The sequence below is a fragment of the Sciurus carolinensis genome, chromosome 5, assembly GCF_902686445.1.
Source record: "Sciurus carolinensis chromosome 5, mSciCar1.2, whole genome shotgun sequence".
Lineage (NCBI taxonomy): Eukaryota > Metazoa > Chordata > Mammalia > Rodentia > Sciuridae > Sciurus > Sciurus carolinensis.
In genome coordinates, this window is record NC_062217.1 from 55,100,351 (window position 1) to 55,118,171 (window position 17,821).

At 39.4% G+C, this 17,821-nt stretch overlaps 1 non-coding gene across 1 annotated transcript; it reads left to right on the forward strand.

The window, feature by feature from the left end:
- The first annotated feature begins 461 nt into the window (after window positions 1-461).
- Window positions 462-534, forward strand: Trnas-uga (transfer RNA serine (anticodon UGA)). The gene has a single exon. It is a non-coding gene; the product is annotated as a tRNA-Ser (tRNA).
- Window positions 535-17,821: the final 17,287 nt, after the last annotated feature.

The window sequence follows — 17,821 nt, forward strand, 5'->3', positions numbered from 1 at the left end:
TTGTCTTTACACAACTTGTATAAAACCAAAATCTCAAGTACATTTTAAAACACCTATAAGTCTTCCATCCTTTTATGAATGTGCCCCACAATGACCTGCAATAAGTCAGCACACCCAAGTTGATCCAACAACAGATGATTTTCTAGCAGTCTTTACCTGGATGGCATTGTTATGAGATTGAAGAAGAAGATAAAAGTAAAGTCCAGTGATTGAACATATTGAAAACCCAGTCACTTGGGAAGCTGAGGCAAGAGATCACCAAGTGGAGGCCAGCCTCAGCAGTTTAGTGAGGCCTTCAGCAACTTAATGAGATCCTGTCTCAGGGGAAAAAAAAAGTTTGGGGACTGTAGCTCAGTGGTAAAGCACCCTTGGGTTCAATCCCCTGTACCTACAAAAATAAATCAAGTAAAGCATACTTTCTAAACACTAAAATAAAACAAACAAAAAAACCTCCTAGGGCTGGGGATATAACTCAGTTGGTAGAGTGCTTGCCTTGAAAGCACAAGGCCCTGGTTTCAATCCCCAGTATTGCCAAAAAAAACAAAACAAAAAAAACAAACAAAACCAAAAAAAACAAAAAAAAAAAAACCCAAAAACAACAACAACAACAAAAAACCTCCTAGCATATGTTTAATTTGACATAGAACAATTTTATCCTAAGTTTATATGTTGCAAAGAATATAATCCCTGTCATGTTGGATTTGTGCTTTTAGTATATTTTTTTCAAAGTCTAGGAGCTGCAGATTTAACTTATTTTTTTAAATCAATGTTTGCCATTTTCTATAGGTTAGTGAAAGCCAGTCCTCTTTGTCAGACCAGTTGACCAAAAAATGTATGGTTGCTTGCTTCTGGAAACAACTAAATTTATTTCACCCTCCCGATCAAACAAACATAGTAAACTTGTCTCTTGAACAATCATTTCACTCCTAGACTCTGAGATAGATGGGATCCTGTCATGTGTTTGTTGTCATGGTGAAAGAGGATGTCTTCGGGACTCCTTGACTGCATTCTCTTTGCTAGCTGCTCCAGGACTCTCCCTTAACAGTTATTTCTTCTTGGATTGTCTGTACTGCACACACTGCCCCCACACCAGCCTGGAAGAAAGCATCGTTTTAAGATTTACTGTAGGGAAGAGGTATGCCTTTCTCTTTCTTTTTAAAAAATGTCCGTTTTCTTAATGAGCTTATTGGTTTGGGGTGAGAATGTGGGCAAACAGCAAAAAGACAGCCCTCCTTTTTATGCCTTTTTTTTTATCAAGAGGAAGAAAGAGAAAAGAAGTGGCAGAGACTACTAGTGGTGCTCTTAGGTAGATTGTTCTTGGACAAGTAGAAATGAAATTTGAGGATCTAGGAAATGATTTCTTTAAACTACTTGTATTTGTGTGGTCTTTAGAAAATCTTCAAGTCTTACCAGATGAGCAGTGTCTCCTTGTGGAAATCGATGCTTTAGCTTAGGCAGTGGTTCCTCCACCTCAGAGAGTGGCAGAACCACCCTCTGCAAGGGCTTTTCTCTATGCAACTGCCAGCTCTGCCCCAGAAATTCTGATTCCATAGTTCAGGTCCCAGAAACAAGCATTCGAGTCAGTCTCCTCAAGTGACTGAGATGCTCATGTGGCTGCAGAATCAGTGCTTTGAACTGACTAGTGAAATATCAGGGAGAGTTTTTAAAAAATGAATCAAGAATCCAAGTACCTAGCAGTGAGATGTGGGAGGACAAATGAAAATTAAAACATAAGAGACTAAATTTTCCCTGTCAAAAATAAGGGAAGAGATTCTCCTCCCCTCCTTTTATTCCTAGAAGCCTATAATTTTAAGTACTCTCTCTTCTCTTTGAAATGGTTGTATATCCTTTTGAAAACCAGATGGGCCTTTGTCAGCTTGATGTCAGGAATATCTTTCTCAAGAACCTGAACTCCCTTTGTCTGAATGTAACCATCAAGGGAGACAGTCTGGTTTCCCTTGATGCTTGGTTTCAGTCTGGAAGTTTCTATGAGACAGTAGAGCCTAACTTTTATAGGTACCTGTTCCAAATTGCAGAACCACCTCTTGTGATACAGATAGAAGGAGTTTAAAAGCAAACTTCTTCTATCATTTTAAAGCAAATAGCTCACACTCAGTTGTCAGGTGAATCAAGGATGAGCCAGTGGTGACAAATGGTACTGTCAAGTCTCTGTATTGGGGGACTACTTATTGTAGTAGTAATATGTGATCTTGAGAAGGTGCATGTGAAATAGGATGTACCTAGATTTCTGAAAGGATATGTTTTTCTGTTGCTGTCTCTAAGCAGATTGCCTATAATGTACAAATATAAACCACTTTCTGGTATAATGCCTATTTAATAATAAAGCATGTTTCTGTCTCTACTATCTTCATGGAGAGGTTTTCCGGATTGAGGGAATATTTTATTTCATTTCCATAACAGATGTCAATTTTTAAAAAAATTTCTGCAGTTTTGGTGATTGAACCTAGGGTCTCACACATGTAGGCAAGAACCCTACCACTTAACTACATCTCCTGTGCCCAACAAGTGTCCCAAAGTTTCTTACCACAGGTTCCCCCAGAGAAGCAGTGAGCCTATCCCTGGTGTAGAAACTGTAGTTCTGGGGAAGCTTTATTCCACTGCCTCTGGGGTGATGGGTCAGCTGCGAGGGTTCCCATAGAACCTGAAGGTCACATCTGACCTGTGCCTGTGCCTTTGGCTGCACTGTCCAGGGGCCAGGTCGTGAATCAGGGAGTGCATGGGCAGAAGGGCGCATGGTCAGGTTGCACGTACTCACAGACTGACTACCATACTTGCCTTTGACAGACACCTCTCTTCACCCTCTCAGTTCAGAGGCTCAGTGGGACTGCTTTCTTGTCACTGAGGGTGCTGCTTTGTGCTGACTCTGGAATTAAGACTGTGAAGCACTGGTATCTCAGAAGAACCCTGCAAAGGAAGGACCACTTTTTCCTCTGATATTTCTGTTTTCCCTTTTTGGATCTCGCCTTTGCCTTGTGAACTGACATGGCCTCAGATCTTATCTCAATGGGCATTCAACTAGATCCCACCTGCCTGCCTTTTCTACCACTTCCTAATAGTCATGGCCAGTTATGAATCCATCAATGGATTTGTCCATCGATGAGGTGAGAGTCCTCATGATCTAATCATTTCCTCAAATCCCCACCTCTTGACATTGCCATACTGCAGACAAAGTCTTCAAATAAGAGCCTTTGGAGGACATTCTAGACCCAAAGCTCAATAATGCTAGAAATAAAACTTTCGCTTTGTGAACTTCCTTTTCCTCTTTTGTGTCTCCCTCACTGCCTGGCTCTTTGCCTGGCTCCTTGCCTGTGGACTGTAATTCTATTCTGGGCTATTTTCCTGATAAGTAGGGTGGAGCCTGGGCGTTGGCAGATGGGGGTGTACAAACAGTGCGATTTGAAGGGTGCTGAAAGATACCTTCTCCACCACCATACCCCACTCTCCGTATGGCACACTAAGTCATTTGCCTTTTAGCATGAGGAGTGTCTTGGATGGGAAGTAGATTAGAGGCTGTGTGAGGAAGGGGAGAAGTGGAGCTCAGATCTGGGCCACAGTACTTGTAACCAGTTGAGACAAGGTTTTTTTTTTTTTTTTTTTTTTTTTTTTTTTTTTTTTTAAACCTAAGTTCCTTCATTTCTGAAATAGAGAACAGTTACCCATCTTTCTTTTTAAAAATTTTTCAAAATTCTTTAATGTTCTAATTAGTTGTATAGGACAGTAGGATACATTTATGCATTTTGATAGATCATACATAAATGGAGTATAATTTCTCATTTTTCTGAATGTACATATTGTAGGATCACATTGGTCATGCAGTCATATATGTACATGAGATCATCATGTCTGTTTCACTCTGCTATCCTTCCTACCCCCATATTCCTTCCCCTCCTTTCACCAACCTCTACCTAATATAAAGTATTCTTCTCTAGCCCATTACCCCCCAATGGTGAATTAGCATCCACATATCAGAGAAAACATTCTGTCTTTGGTTATTTGGGTTTGGCTTATTTTACTTAGCATGATATTCTCTAACTCCATCCATTTACCAGCAAATGCCATAATTTAATTTTTCTTTAAAACTGAGTAATATTCCATCATATATATATATGTCACATCATGATATTATATTATATATTACATTACATATATTATAATAATATTCCATCATGATATATATATCACATTTTCTTTATCCATTCATCTGTTGAAGGACATTTAGGTTGGTTCCATATTTTAGCTATGGTGAATTGAACTGCCTTAAACATTGATGTGGCTGCATCACTGTAACGTGCTGATTTTAAGTCCTTTGGGTATAAACCAGAGAGTGGGATAGCTGGGTCAAATGGTGGTTCCATTGCAAGTTTTCTGAGGAATCTTCACACTGCTTTCCATAATGGTTGCACCATTTTGCATTCCCACCAGCAATGTGAGTGTACCCTTTTGCCCACATTCTTGCCAACATTTATTGTTGCTTGTATTCTTGTTGTAAGGTCCTATTTGGTGCTTTTTAGTGTGAAGGTTCAGATAAAATAATATGAATTTACCTCTTTTTAGAAAAATAGCAAATGCTTGATGGTACTAAATGAAATGATGGAGGTTAGTGGGCTCCTATGAGAGCTAATACATCATCAACGGGGAAATCTGAGGTCACCATGAAGGGGAAATATGTTTCCAATGAAGGAGATACAGAAAGACTTATGGAAATACAAGTTCACCAGCCTCATAATTTTGCCAGCCCCAAATACCAAATATTGTTATCAAGAGGTCTAAGTGGCTTATTTTCTGTAAGTTGTCACATTTGTTGAATTAAGAACAAACAAATGGATTGATGGAGAGAGGATGAATAGTATGCATTTTAAGATGCAGTTTGAGATGTGGACTTTTTTTTGGTGAAATCTTAAGTATTAATGATGCATGTGAAATAGTTTTTCAAGAAAATTCCAGTCCAAAAGTTATATTTGCAATTCTAAGATTAAAAAAGAAAAAGAAACTCTGAAAATTCAGTTTGTTGATGAATTTGTGGCAAACCTCATTTAGTAGCAAAACCTCTAATGGTGTAAAACTTGATATAGAAATCATTTTTTCCCAGTTAGTGTGAGTGTTCATGTTTTTTGGATGAAACCTTAATGTCTGACTATGAGTGCTGCTCCAGATAGCACTTGCGGGTATCATGTGATTCAACACTGTTACTTTACTGAGATTCCCCAAATTCTGAATTCAAAACACATCTGACTCATGATATTTCAGATGTGGGATTGAGGATCAATGTTACTTAATAGCTGTTTTTGAATGTGGAAACTTTTTTATGTAGTTTGGAAGACAAATGACATATGCATGTGTCCTTTCACAAATAAATGTAGGTATTTTTCCTATAATTTTGCAAAGTACTAGGAGCAATTTCTTTTGCATGCTCTCCTGTCATTTGAGATACAGATGTATTATCCATCAAATGTTTCAGATTCATAATTCATCTACCAAAATTGTCGCACTCAAATATTACAGAAACAGAATCAAAGAAAAAAGAATAAATGTGCAGTGTGTGTTCTTCAGTAGGTCTTCATCCTGGGGTAGCCTGCTTTACCTCCATTTCTCTTCCAGCAAATCATTTTGGCAAACTAGAAGAAGACCCCAAATACTTGCAAGTCTTAGTAGTAGAACAGATCTTTGTAGAAGACACTTTGTGGTGTGCTGGAACCAGATGAAGGGAAATTTTTAGTGTGCACCTTAGTTGTATGATGGAACTTTGTAGAATATACCATAGTGGTAGAGTACAGCTTTAGAGGTAGCAGTTGGAGTTGTGAATCTCATGTCCATTGCTGGTTGATGCAACCTTGATTATTTAGTTCACCTCTGTGAACTTCAACTCTTTGAGCATAATAATGTTCAGACCTGCCTGAGACAGTGGTTATGAGCTCAGTGAGACAGTGTGCGTGAAGTATATAGTCTGGACTCTGCAAATAGTAGATCCATGTCAGATGGTAACTGCTCTTAGAAGCATCCAGATTATTTATCCATTGCCTGGCATTAGGGACTCTAAACTAGGCATTCTCATGTGCCTTACATCAATGGTGCCTTGTATGTGACAACTTTCCCACACTCAAGGATCATAGGGATCACCATCCCCACTTAAACTTGTTGACTCTCATACTTTATGCTCCAAGGAATCAAACTTTGCCATGTACTCCCAGTCCTTTGCTATCTGAGTGATCAACTTGTTTTCCATCGTCCATGACACTTTCTCTGCTCTGCATCCTTCCCACTGACTGTTCTTTATTTTCTCCCTGGTGTGTGTCAAATGAAGCACTAATAAGACCTACTGAACATATTACCAGAGAAAAATCTTTACTAACCAAGATTAAAATTCTCAAAAGTGTACTATATATTCTAAACTGTAATTTAATGACCATCAGAGCAGAAGTTGCCAGATTTTTTGAGTACTAACTAGCAACTTATTGTCCTTTGAAATCCACTTAATATGGCACTCTTTAACACAAAGCATGAAAATTTTGTTTTTATTATTAAGTTCAGTTGCAGTTTTGTTTAAAATTATGGACTTTTAAATGAACTGTTTAAAAATAGCTAAATGTGCAATTTAAATTTCTTATAAACCCTAATTATATTTTAAAGTATATAGAGACAAAAATAAATTTTACTCCCATGCTTACTGTATAATCAGTTACAACAATTTTAAAAGTCCTATTGAAAATCTTTCACTTTAGCAACTATAGAGGACAATATTCTTGCTGTACAGCTTAATTTTGACCCCTAGTTTTCCCACTAACATTGGGAAATGTGTTAATAAGGATAAGAGAACCCATCTGCAAATTTATTCATCCATCCCATCTATCAATTCATCATTTTATTCATTCAGTCACTAATTTGACTCTTTATCACTGTGCTAGTCACCTTTCTATTACTATGACAAAATTCCTGAGATAATCAACTTCAAAGAAGGAGCAATTTATTTTGACTCATGGTTTTAGGGATTTTAGTCTATGGTCTGTTGGCTCCATTGCTTTTGAACCTGTAGTGAGGCAATACATCATGGTGGGAGCATGTGGCAAAGGAAATTGCTTACTAAGGGAGTCAGGAAGGAAAGACAAAGAGGAAGGGACCGGGGTCCCTATGTCTCCAGTGACCTAACTTCCTCCCACTAGGCCCTGCCTCTTAAGGGTTTCATCACCTCTCAACAGACCACAGACTCTGACCAAGTCTTTAACTCATGGGCCTTTGGAGGATACTCCAGATCCAAACTATCATAATTATCAACTTTTGTGGCTCTTCTACATTCTAAACAGATGAAAATCATGAGACTGTCCTTATGAAACTTAAGAGAGACATGAAATATGATGCAACTCATGAAGAGACATCTTTGAACTTTGAGATAGCATTCAGAAAGAATGCTAATCTTTAAGGGAGATAAAAGGACAGATGGAAAAGAGCCTGGGCTTTAAAGCCAGAACACCTGGATTCAAAATCTGGTGCTATTCTTTATTAGTTCTGTGATCCAGAGCAACCTGCTTAAGCCTCCTAGTTTTAATTCCATTCCTATAAGTTAGTGGGAGATGCTATAGCATTCTCTCACAAGTTCATTCTGGGTATTGAGTTAAAATAAGAAAATCACAGTAGTTTAACAGAGTAAATACTCAATAAATTCTAGCTCAGTTCTCTTCGTTTGATTTCCTTTCTTTTTTTTTATATACCCAAGTCTCTTTATTCATTTATTTAGTCATTTAAATATTTGTTGATCACATATAACACACCTGGTATAGTGGTAGATACTGGGAATTCAAAGATGAACAATTAGAAATCCCTTCTGGATAGAACCACTTAATGGAGCAGAGAGAGAAATAAAAAGATTGAGTATAGGGTAATTGTGGTTTGGATGTGATGTGTCCCTCAAAAGCTCATCTGTGGGACAATGCAAGAAGGTTCAGAGATGAAATGATTGGGTTATGAGAGCCTTAATCCAATCAGTGAATTAATCACTCAGGATTAATCAAGTGGTAACTGGAGGCAGGTGGGGTGTGACTGGAAGAGATGGGGTATTGGGGAAGTGACTTTGCATTATGTATTTGGATCTGGTAAGTAGAGATCTCTCTCTCGCTCGCTCTTTCTGGATCCTGATCATCATGTAAGCCACTTCTCTCCACCATACTCTTCTGCCATGTTGTTCTACCTCACCTTGAACCCCAAGGAATGGAACCAGCTGCCTATGGACTGAGACCTCTGAAACTGTGAGCCCCAAATAAACTTTTCCTCTTTTACAATTGCTCTGGTTGGGTCTTTTAGTCACAGTGACGAAATAACTGACTAAAACAATAACTAAAGAGATGAATGGTGCAAGAGGCCCAGAAAAGTACACACTGCCTCTGCCCTGGAAGGTAGAGGTGGGGAAAGTACAGATTTGTGGTTGCTTTGGCAACTGGCAAGTCATACACATGTGTGATGGACAGTTTTTCAATGAAGTAGTCTCAGCAATCATCCAAAAAACCCTCCCATTTACTAGACAATGGATGAGAAGTAGTAAGAAAGTCCAAGTGATTGACAACAGGGAAAGGCAGAATTGCACAGTCCTAGTGCTTCCACGCTAAGCTGTGTTCCTCCTTTGCTGTGTACTCTTGGGCAAGTTATTCAGTCTCTGAGCTTTAGTTTCACCTGAGGATAATAATTGCTCCTATTGCTTTGGAGTCTTATGACTCTTAAATAAAAAAAAAATGATGTAAGTCACTGAACTCCATGGTTGCGTAAAATAAGTATTTAACAAATACTGGCTATTATTGCTTCTAGAATTATTCTTGCAGATACTGAAATAGGCGTTTCTCTTTTAGGAGAACACACTGTATTTATAATAGCAAAAACAAAAAGGTTCATTCATTACTGTTGCCCACATCTTCTCCCAGTCACCTTCTTTCCCTCTTTATCTAACACACTGCACTTTGGGAAGCTGCGTCATTTACAGCAGTAAGAGGAACCAATGGGCAAGGCTATGGTTGTCCCTCTCATCCTGTCACTCATGCTGTAGCCGGCTGCTTATACAGGGTGAGGACACTGGTCATAGCCAGGGATGTTCTAAAGCAGTTGGGGTATCTCTATGGAAGTGTCTCTCTGACATTCAAAGCTTAATCATGACCATTCTGACATGGTGAACACAATAATTCCTCTGGATTCCTTACAACATTAGCACTTCTGAGCTTAAGTTATTTAGATTTTATCCTTCCCTGCTACCCAGCATAGTGACTGATATGATGCTTCCAAATGATAGTTAACTCTAAAGCTAAACTTACATGCCAAATGCAACCTGCACAGAAGCTGTGTTATGAATAATTTGTCTATTAAAAAAATTAAGTCACTTTTTGGGTTGAAGCATTTAAATGCAAATGACTTGGGTTTTGGTGCCTTGGTCACTGCTGGGTGTTCAGCTTCATGGTTTCATCTTCATATTTTCTGTGACCCAGACACCACTTACTCTGTTATTGGAACAGCACCTAGCCCTCAAGGTTGAGGTTTGGCTTTGGTTTTCTGTGTCACAGAGTTCTCTTCTGAATTGCAGAATAACTCTGAGCTCAGAGGCAACAGGGACAGATGCCAAAAACTAAACCCCCATGTGATTATCTGCTTCCTCCTCAGGAGCACACATAATTCACAGATTTAGAGAGGCTGCCATAACTTGTGGCTGTGCTATTAGGCTATAACTCATCTTAGAAGCCAGGGAATTCCAAATGTAAAGGTCAAAGCACTCCGAAGTCGCCTTGATATCTCATAGAATAAGTCTGTGTCCTAGAGCATCTAGCAAGCCCTCCAAGTGAGGCTCAGCAAGCTGGATAAAATTTCTCCTCGGCTTCCTTAAATTTTAGTGAATCGTATTATAAATTCATACATCAAACGTGGATGGGGCTTGATTCTTGATTTTCAGAGAAGAGGAAAGGCTTTGAGTCAGTATAATTATTGCATCTTGCCAACGCCACCACCCACTCGGCCGGAACACTCTGGGCTGCGCACCCAGGTCGGTCCCTGACTGCACAGGCTTTTCTTGGCATGGACAGCAAATGCTTCGGGTGCTTTCCATTTGTCACTTGCCAAAGGCTGCCACGGATATGCGAAGTGCCTGGCTTGAAAGCGTTCCAGCGCAGCGTTCTGTGGGTTTGAGGTTTGTTCTCACTAGCTCTCACCATGTGTGGGAAGTTCCCTGGGGGCTGAGGCTGTGGCTCAGCTCGCTGGGCTGAGCAGTGATCTTCCGCTGTGTGTCTGAAGCTCCCCAGCAATGGAAAGCATCCAGGTTTTGAGGAGGCTTTGGATTTGCCAATTATTTTCAAATGTGCGGTGGTGTGTTACTTTCCTCCAATTCTCAAGTCAGAAAACCAAACTTGATTTCTTTTCATTTTGGTGAGTTTTAGGTCACCGAATTTTAAGCCCCAATTTTGCATTTCCTGGTTATATTCCCTTTGTTAGTTTTGCAACACAACCTTTCAGATCTGGCAACACAACCTGTTAGAAATCTCCTCAGGAGTAAATACCTGTTAACCAACTCTATGCCCCACTCCCCTCCCTTTCCAGGATTTTATTTCTGCTTAGCATCTAGCCTATACTGTCTTTTATTAAGATCAGAAATTTAATTATGTACATATTTGAAACCTGAACTCATTAAGTCTATAGATCCCTTGGAAATGCCATTTGCCAGGTGTGCAATCACTGTAAATGTGCAAAAATGTCGCACAACAATTAGGCTTTAAAGCTTAACTTAAAACAGGTTGAGGGACTAGCATTTTAGAAGAGAAAAATAGCTGTGTAAATATGAGAGGAAATAAGAAAACTGTGTGAGATAAGTGGGAAGGGAAATTAAGAAGATTGTATCCCCACAGAAGATACTGGAGGAAAGAAGGACATGAAGATGGTAAACTGCAAACCCCGCCAGATTCCTCTTGCTAAGGCACAGATTGCTCAGCTCTCCTCCCCACTGTCTCCCTCAACCCAGGCAGTTGTTCCCTCCTCTGAGTGTTTGAATATAATCACATCCTCCTTGTGGGTCTGTTTACCTTTGCATGTATAATTTTGTACTTCACATCATCATCAGGATTTATTAACTGTCTCTCCTACACTTTATGCTCCTCCAGGTTGAGGACCATGAGATATGTCTAAGACAGTATGTCCCATGCAGCAGGCTGTCAGTGAGTGTTAGCTCTGTGTGTGTAAATAGTGTCTGTGATGGACATGAGATGCACTGCCCAGAAGATCCCCCCTCAAGGAAGGGCTTGTTACTAGGGGACTGTTCATGGACACTGTCAGTTCTCAGCCCATCCAGAAATGGTCTGAGCTGGGGAGAGCTGCCTCAGTCTCAGATCATGCCCTTCCAGGGCTTGGCCATCCTACTGCCTACGGCTGGCCATCTGAAGAGTCAGGCTAGCTCCAGGTTTCTCTGTGGGCTTTCCAAGGCTCCTGGGGCTCTCACAGTTGACCTTTCTCTCTGTTCACTCCTACTTTTGCCCCTTGCTGCCGCAGGCATTGCTCCCTATGGGTGCTCTGAAGGCCCAGTCCCAGCTCAGAGTTTGTTTTCAGGAGAACTCTTCCTGTAACACCTTTTAGCTGAGGTTAAACAATAGTAATGGCCTGGTGGTAGAGAACTGAGGCAGAAATATTTTAACATCTTAAATAGTTTGGGGTTCTAGAGGAGAATAAGCAAATACGAAAACTGAGAAAGCCAATTAGTCTGGTGGAGAGGAGTAGCTGAGGAGCCCCGGAGTTGGTGATCTTGCTGGGTCTCTGGGAGTGCAGTGCATGAATGTGGGCAGTCACACCCTTGCTGGGGCCCTCCCTGCGTAGTACAAAGAGGAGGAGTTGGAAAAATAAATATCTCCATATTCCTCTCCTCTCCAACCTTCTGTCAAGAATTATAAACTCTAGGAACATTTAGTGAGAACTCAGCTATGAACAGGTTTTCTAAATATGACCTCCAAACTGTAAATCCAAGAGACAAAGCTGAAGGAAAAGAAAATGTACCATTCAGAGCTGCAGGTGGTGATATGATATCCTTCAGAGACATCATTCTGGCAATTCTTGAGGATGTGTGGGAGACTCTTTGATGGCAGTTGTCTAGAGAAAACTGCCACATTTCAGGGGAAATAAGGCAAAATGTTGGCGAAGACCTGGGCTCTGAAGGGAGGGGACATCAGGATGGAAACGTGGTGAGAGATGAAATCAGATCCAAAAACCATCATCACTAACATCAAGATGAAGAGAACGGCAAGGAGGAATATTTTGTAGTATCAGAAGTAAAACTTATGGAATTCAAGGAATTGGGCCAAAAATGAAAGTTGGGATCTTATTTCATTTTGGCATCAGGTCCCTCTGGTGTATATTTTATATTCAGTTAAAACAACAGTCTTTCAACAAATAATTATTAAACACTTATTTTTTATCAGTTAAGTTTCTTTGGTGCTGTCAACAAGGAACAAAATAAAAACTAACGATAATGGTTCTATAACAGAATAAAAAGAAAAATGGAAGCAGGTAGCCTCCCAAGACGGGAAGAACTGATGCTCTGAGGATCTAGCAGTGGGAAGAAGAGCCCTTCCTGGCTCCACAACTGCTCCATCCTGCTACCTGCTCCTTAGGGTTCAGCTTCCTGGGAAACAAGGGGATGAATTCACTGGAGTCACTTCCCATGATGTGACAGGAAGGGTGGGACAAACTGACTGACAGTCCTATCACAATTGCATGCACCAGCGCAGGGGCCAGACACCAAAGGAAGATCAAGGATCTGTGACCAACAGAAGGGAGAAGCATGGATGCTGGACCATCAAAACTTTCAGACGCCTCCCACCTTTGTACCAGGTGGGTGGGTATGTACTGGTGAGATACTGATCTCAGGGAGCACACATTCTGGTGAGAAAGCATAGCAGGGTATGGCAGAGGGACTGCAGGTGGAAGGAGGAGTGACTGTCAGTGGTATGAGGTTCCTTTGGGGGTGGTGAAAATATGGAATTAATGGCAATCAATGAATAACTTTGTGAATGTGTTAAAATCACTGAATTATACGTTTTAGAGGGTAAACTTTATGGAATATGAGTAGTATCTTAATAAAGTAATTAATTAAGAATGAAAAAAAAAAACCCACCAAAACAGAAACCAGGGTATGGCAAATACCATCAGATGATGACTACTTCAGTCTAATTTTTCTTTGACCATGTCTAGTCTACAGTTTGGCAAATGGAAGTATTCGTTTTCCACACTCCCTTGCAGCTAGGAATGCTTAAGCACATTTTTGACCAACATGTACAGGCAGAAGTCTGCTAGAGTGCTCAGGGAAATAACTTTTGCTTTTTCTGATAAAAGGGGACAGATGTAGCTGGCCCTATACTTTCCCTTTCTTCCTGCTTGAGGCATGAGATCTGGAGGTACAGTAGCCATGTTGTGACTATGAGGACAAAACAGTAAATAAAAATAGTGGGGGAGAAGGAATAAGCCAGCCTCGGGACTTTATATCATCATTAAAGGAGTCTTGTTATGTGTAAGAGACTGTTAGGGAGGTTTTTATCTACTTGCAGCTGAATGAATCTCTAACTGATATACAGGGAAACGTTTAAACTATGGAGTCTGAGATGGACTCTGAGGACGTGAATGCAGTATAAATAAGAATTATCTAAATGGCATGTGGAGTCGGAGGAAAGGACAATCATTCCAGGTGGTCGGAGAGTCAGAATACCTATGCTGATTTCCTTCATGATGTATGTGACCTGGGCCAGGCTAATGTAGCTGAGCCTTCACATCCTTTAAACTTAGGGAAACTGTGGGTTTTTAAATTAATATCTATTCAAAGAAAATCCCTCCCCATGTTCTGATAGAATTGCATTCCTTTCCAGCTCTTCTAGGAAATGGATTATTCTTCCTTTTTTAAAATCTCATTTTCTACCTCTACCCAGTCTACTTTCAATCTCAAGTGCCTCTCTTATTACAAAGGAAAATCCTCCTCCAGCTGCTGCATTGTTTTTTGTTCCCTCTTCAAAACTGTATTCCACCTTCTTGTTTTGACCTCATCTCCCAGTAAGTCTATCAGTGCTTGCTGTAGGACAGTTACTCCATCAGGTACGAACACTGCTCTGATGAGTACCTGGAGCAGTAGAAGGTGGCTTCCACCAAGGCAGGAACTTTGACCATTTTGTTCACCACTGTGCATCCAGTCACCACACTGGTGCTCACACATCACTTTTGTGCAAGAAATACATCAATACTTTCTTAAAAACCAAAACGAATTAACTTTTCCTTCTTATTTGACTTTTCAGTAGCTATGTGATTTTTTGACTTCCTTCTTAAAACTCACTCTCCTTTTGTTTCTTTTTAAATTTTTTTTTTACAGACTGTATTTTGATTCATTGTACACAAATGGGGTACATCTTTTCATTTTTATAATTGTGCACCATGTAGATTCATACCATTCATGTTATCATATATGTACAATGATGTCTTTCTCATTCCACCATCTTTTATAACCTATCCCTCTCATTTTCCTCTACATAATCTAAAGTTCCTCCATTCTTCTCTCACCCTCTAGTCCCCCACCCCCATTATATATCATCATCCACTTATCAGGGAAAACATTTGGCCTTTGGTTTTTTGGGTTTGGCTTTTTCCACTTAGCATGATATTCTCCAATTTCATTCATTTATCTGCAAATGCTGTAACATTGTTCTTCTTTATGGCTGAATAATATTCCATTGTGTATATATATCACAGTTTCTTTATCCATTCATCTGTTGAAGGGCATCTAGGTTGGTTCCACAATCTAGATATTGTGAATTGAGCTGCTACAAACATTATTGTGACTGTGTTACTGTAGTATGTGTAACATAACTAGTTTTTCTTCTCTTTTTATTATTTTACTATAGAAAATTATACACATATATGAACATAGGAAAACATAATAATATCAGTGCAAGCCCCATTACCAGTGAAACTCCTGGTCAATTAGATTTTATCTGAATCTTCACTCTGTCTTGCTCATGCTCATTTGAAGATGTCACAGGCCTCATGTCATTTCACCCACAAGTATTTTAGCTTGTGTTGCTAAAAGAAAACATCTATTTTTTTTAAAAAAGCATAAAATATTCATAAAAATGAATAATAATCCTTTAATATCACCAACTTCATTCTTACTTGTTTTTATTTTTGACCCCTTTGTTTAATGGGGAGTGGGATGGATAACTCCCTGTATGGGTAAGCTAAATTCTTAGGAAATCCTTTTACTTGGGCCAATAATCAAAATGATACTTTGATCTTTAGGTGTCTGACACCCATGCCTGCCTCCCAATCAATTCTGAACTTGAGAGGAAGAGTGATGCTCAGCTCCATCAGCAGAATATAAATATTATTTAGGAACACAGAGGAAAATGCCAGATCAATGAGCTAAAGAGTTGAAAGGGATTGCTTCTGGGAAGGGGAGAAGGCTTAGCAGATGGGGGAGAGAAGCAACAGTTTTCTCTTTGATTTAAGCCTGTTAAGGATATGTGACTCTTTAAGATCTATACATTTTATATGTTGATAAAAAATCTTCAAGAAAAATAATGAAAATATATCACACTGAAACACACTAATACTTAACCTAGGAGGCACCCACAACCTGCGGCACCCTGCTCCCTTCTTCTTGCCCTTCCCTCACAGATCCAGTGATGCGCAGGTCCTCTGCAATTTGTCCCATGCACATCACCACTTTCAGCCTCTAGAACCATGAGAAAGTAAATTTCTATAGTTTGAGCCACTCATTTTATGATCCTTTGTTATGGTGGACATAACAAGCTAATATATCATCTCCCTGCCTTCCTTGTCATGATTAGATTCACCTTCCAAAATAGTGTTAAGGAAGACTTAAAAAAAAGTACATATAATCATTTTATACCTCTCCTTAAAATCCTTAAATGACTTCCCATTGCTGCTGAATAAAACCTTACTATGAACAATCCAGTCCCTGCCTTATGTCCTCTCATCCAACTCTCCTGAAACCTAAGTGGTAGTCATAGTGAATTTCTTGCCACCCTTGTTCAAGCTTTACTGTCTTCAGAGGTGGATCTTCCTTGCCCAGAATACCTTCTTCCCTCCTACTATCCCATTCCCTGTGGAATGTCTGCCCCTTTTCAAGTGTCAGGTCAAGCAAGTCTCATTTCTTTGGGAAAACTTTCTTAACCCATTCTCCAGATAGAATTGACTTCTTTCTTTGTGTTCACTTTGTGCCCTATACAGAATTCTGCTATAGATCTGCAGCATTTTTATTACCATTATTTTGTGGTTTATTCATCTAATGTTTGCATACTCAGGGCCTAACACAATACCTGGCATATAATAGGTGCTGAAAAAAATGATGATCAATCGACTGATCAAATGATTGAACCTGTGAAATTGAAATAATTATGTTCATGTAGCATACCTGAAAAGTGTATTGTCAGATAATATATGTGGGAATTTGAAAGTGCCTATAGGTCTATTATCTATATCATTATTTTAGAACTTGTAAAGGTGAACTGAAATTGCAATTGATTACTTGATCTTGAGTTTGTACACTCAGAGTGAGTCATGTCCAGCCCTTTAAATTGGGTGGTTTCTTCTTAGAACATGAAATCATGAAAATTTATTCCTGGAAAGTGTCTTACAGGTGACTTATCCAATCACTTTCTTTTTCTTATAATTAAATATATTTAAATGTTTAAGTTAACATACTAATAGTACATATTTGTGGAGTACATTTCATGTTTGTGGAGTATTGACATTTCAATAGATGCACATGATTGTGTTATGATCAGAACAGGGCAATTGGCTTATCTGTCACTTCATGTGCTGATCATTTCTTTGCCAATCACTTTCTTGTATAGACAAGAGGCAATGGTGCCAATGTCATATAGTCACTGCTACAAGAACCAGTTTGATGCACTTATTCTGCCTCTCATGTAAACAAAAGTCCTGCAGTCAGAGTAGTTTAAAGAAAAGGGAATTTAGATATAACTCAACAAAGGGAAAAAGAAACCACCAAATATACACTTATAGAAGTAATAGAGTCTGGCTCTTAACATTCTTTCTAAATAAAGTATTGTGAATGAACTTCATTCAATATTGATATATCCTTTGGCATTGGGGCATTTTAGAATATTTATTTGTTATTGCAAAAAATTGCATTTGAATAATGTATAACAACATGTATATTCAAATTGCCTTTGAATAATGTATAACCAGAGATGTTTTTTCTTATTCATTTATTGTCTTCCTTTCAAGGAACTACAAGTGTTTTGTGCTCTTAGGTTAGCTGTGGCATGTTGCACAAGTGGTTTTTCACTTAACCTGAACATTTTGGACACAAAGGACTGATAAGAACCTGTGAGAATAGCACTTAATAACCAGGAAATATCTTGACAATGTAACCAATTTACATCATCTACCCACACATAGGCACAACTTGGAAGCACTGAATGAAAAAAGGAGGAATGGTGAACTTGTTGGGGTGTGTATTAGTCAGGGTTCTCTAGAGGAACAGAGTCAACAGGAAGTATGATTATTAGAATGGGATTTATTAGATTGGCTTACAGGACCAGAAACTGGATAGTCCACAATGGCCGTCTGCAGCTGGAGAGCTGGAAGAACCAACAGCTGTGCAGTCCAAGAGGCAAAAGCCCCAGAACAAGAAAGATCAACAGTGTTACCCTAGTCTGAGACTAAGGCTTCTGGGAACTACCTGGTTAGAGTGACCTAGGTCTGACAGCATAGGTGGGTGGGAGTTGTCTTTAAGAATTGTCACCAACAGTAGGCCCCCATAAGGTAAATA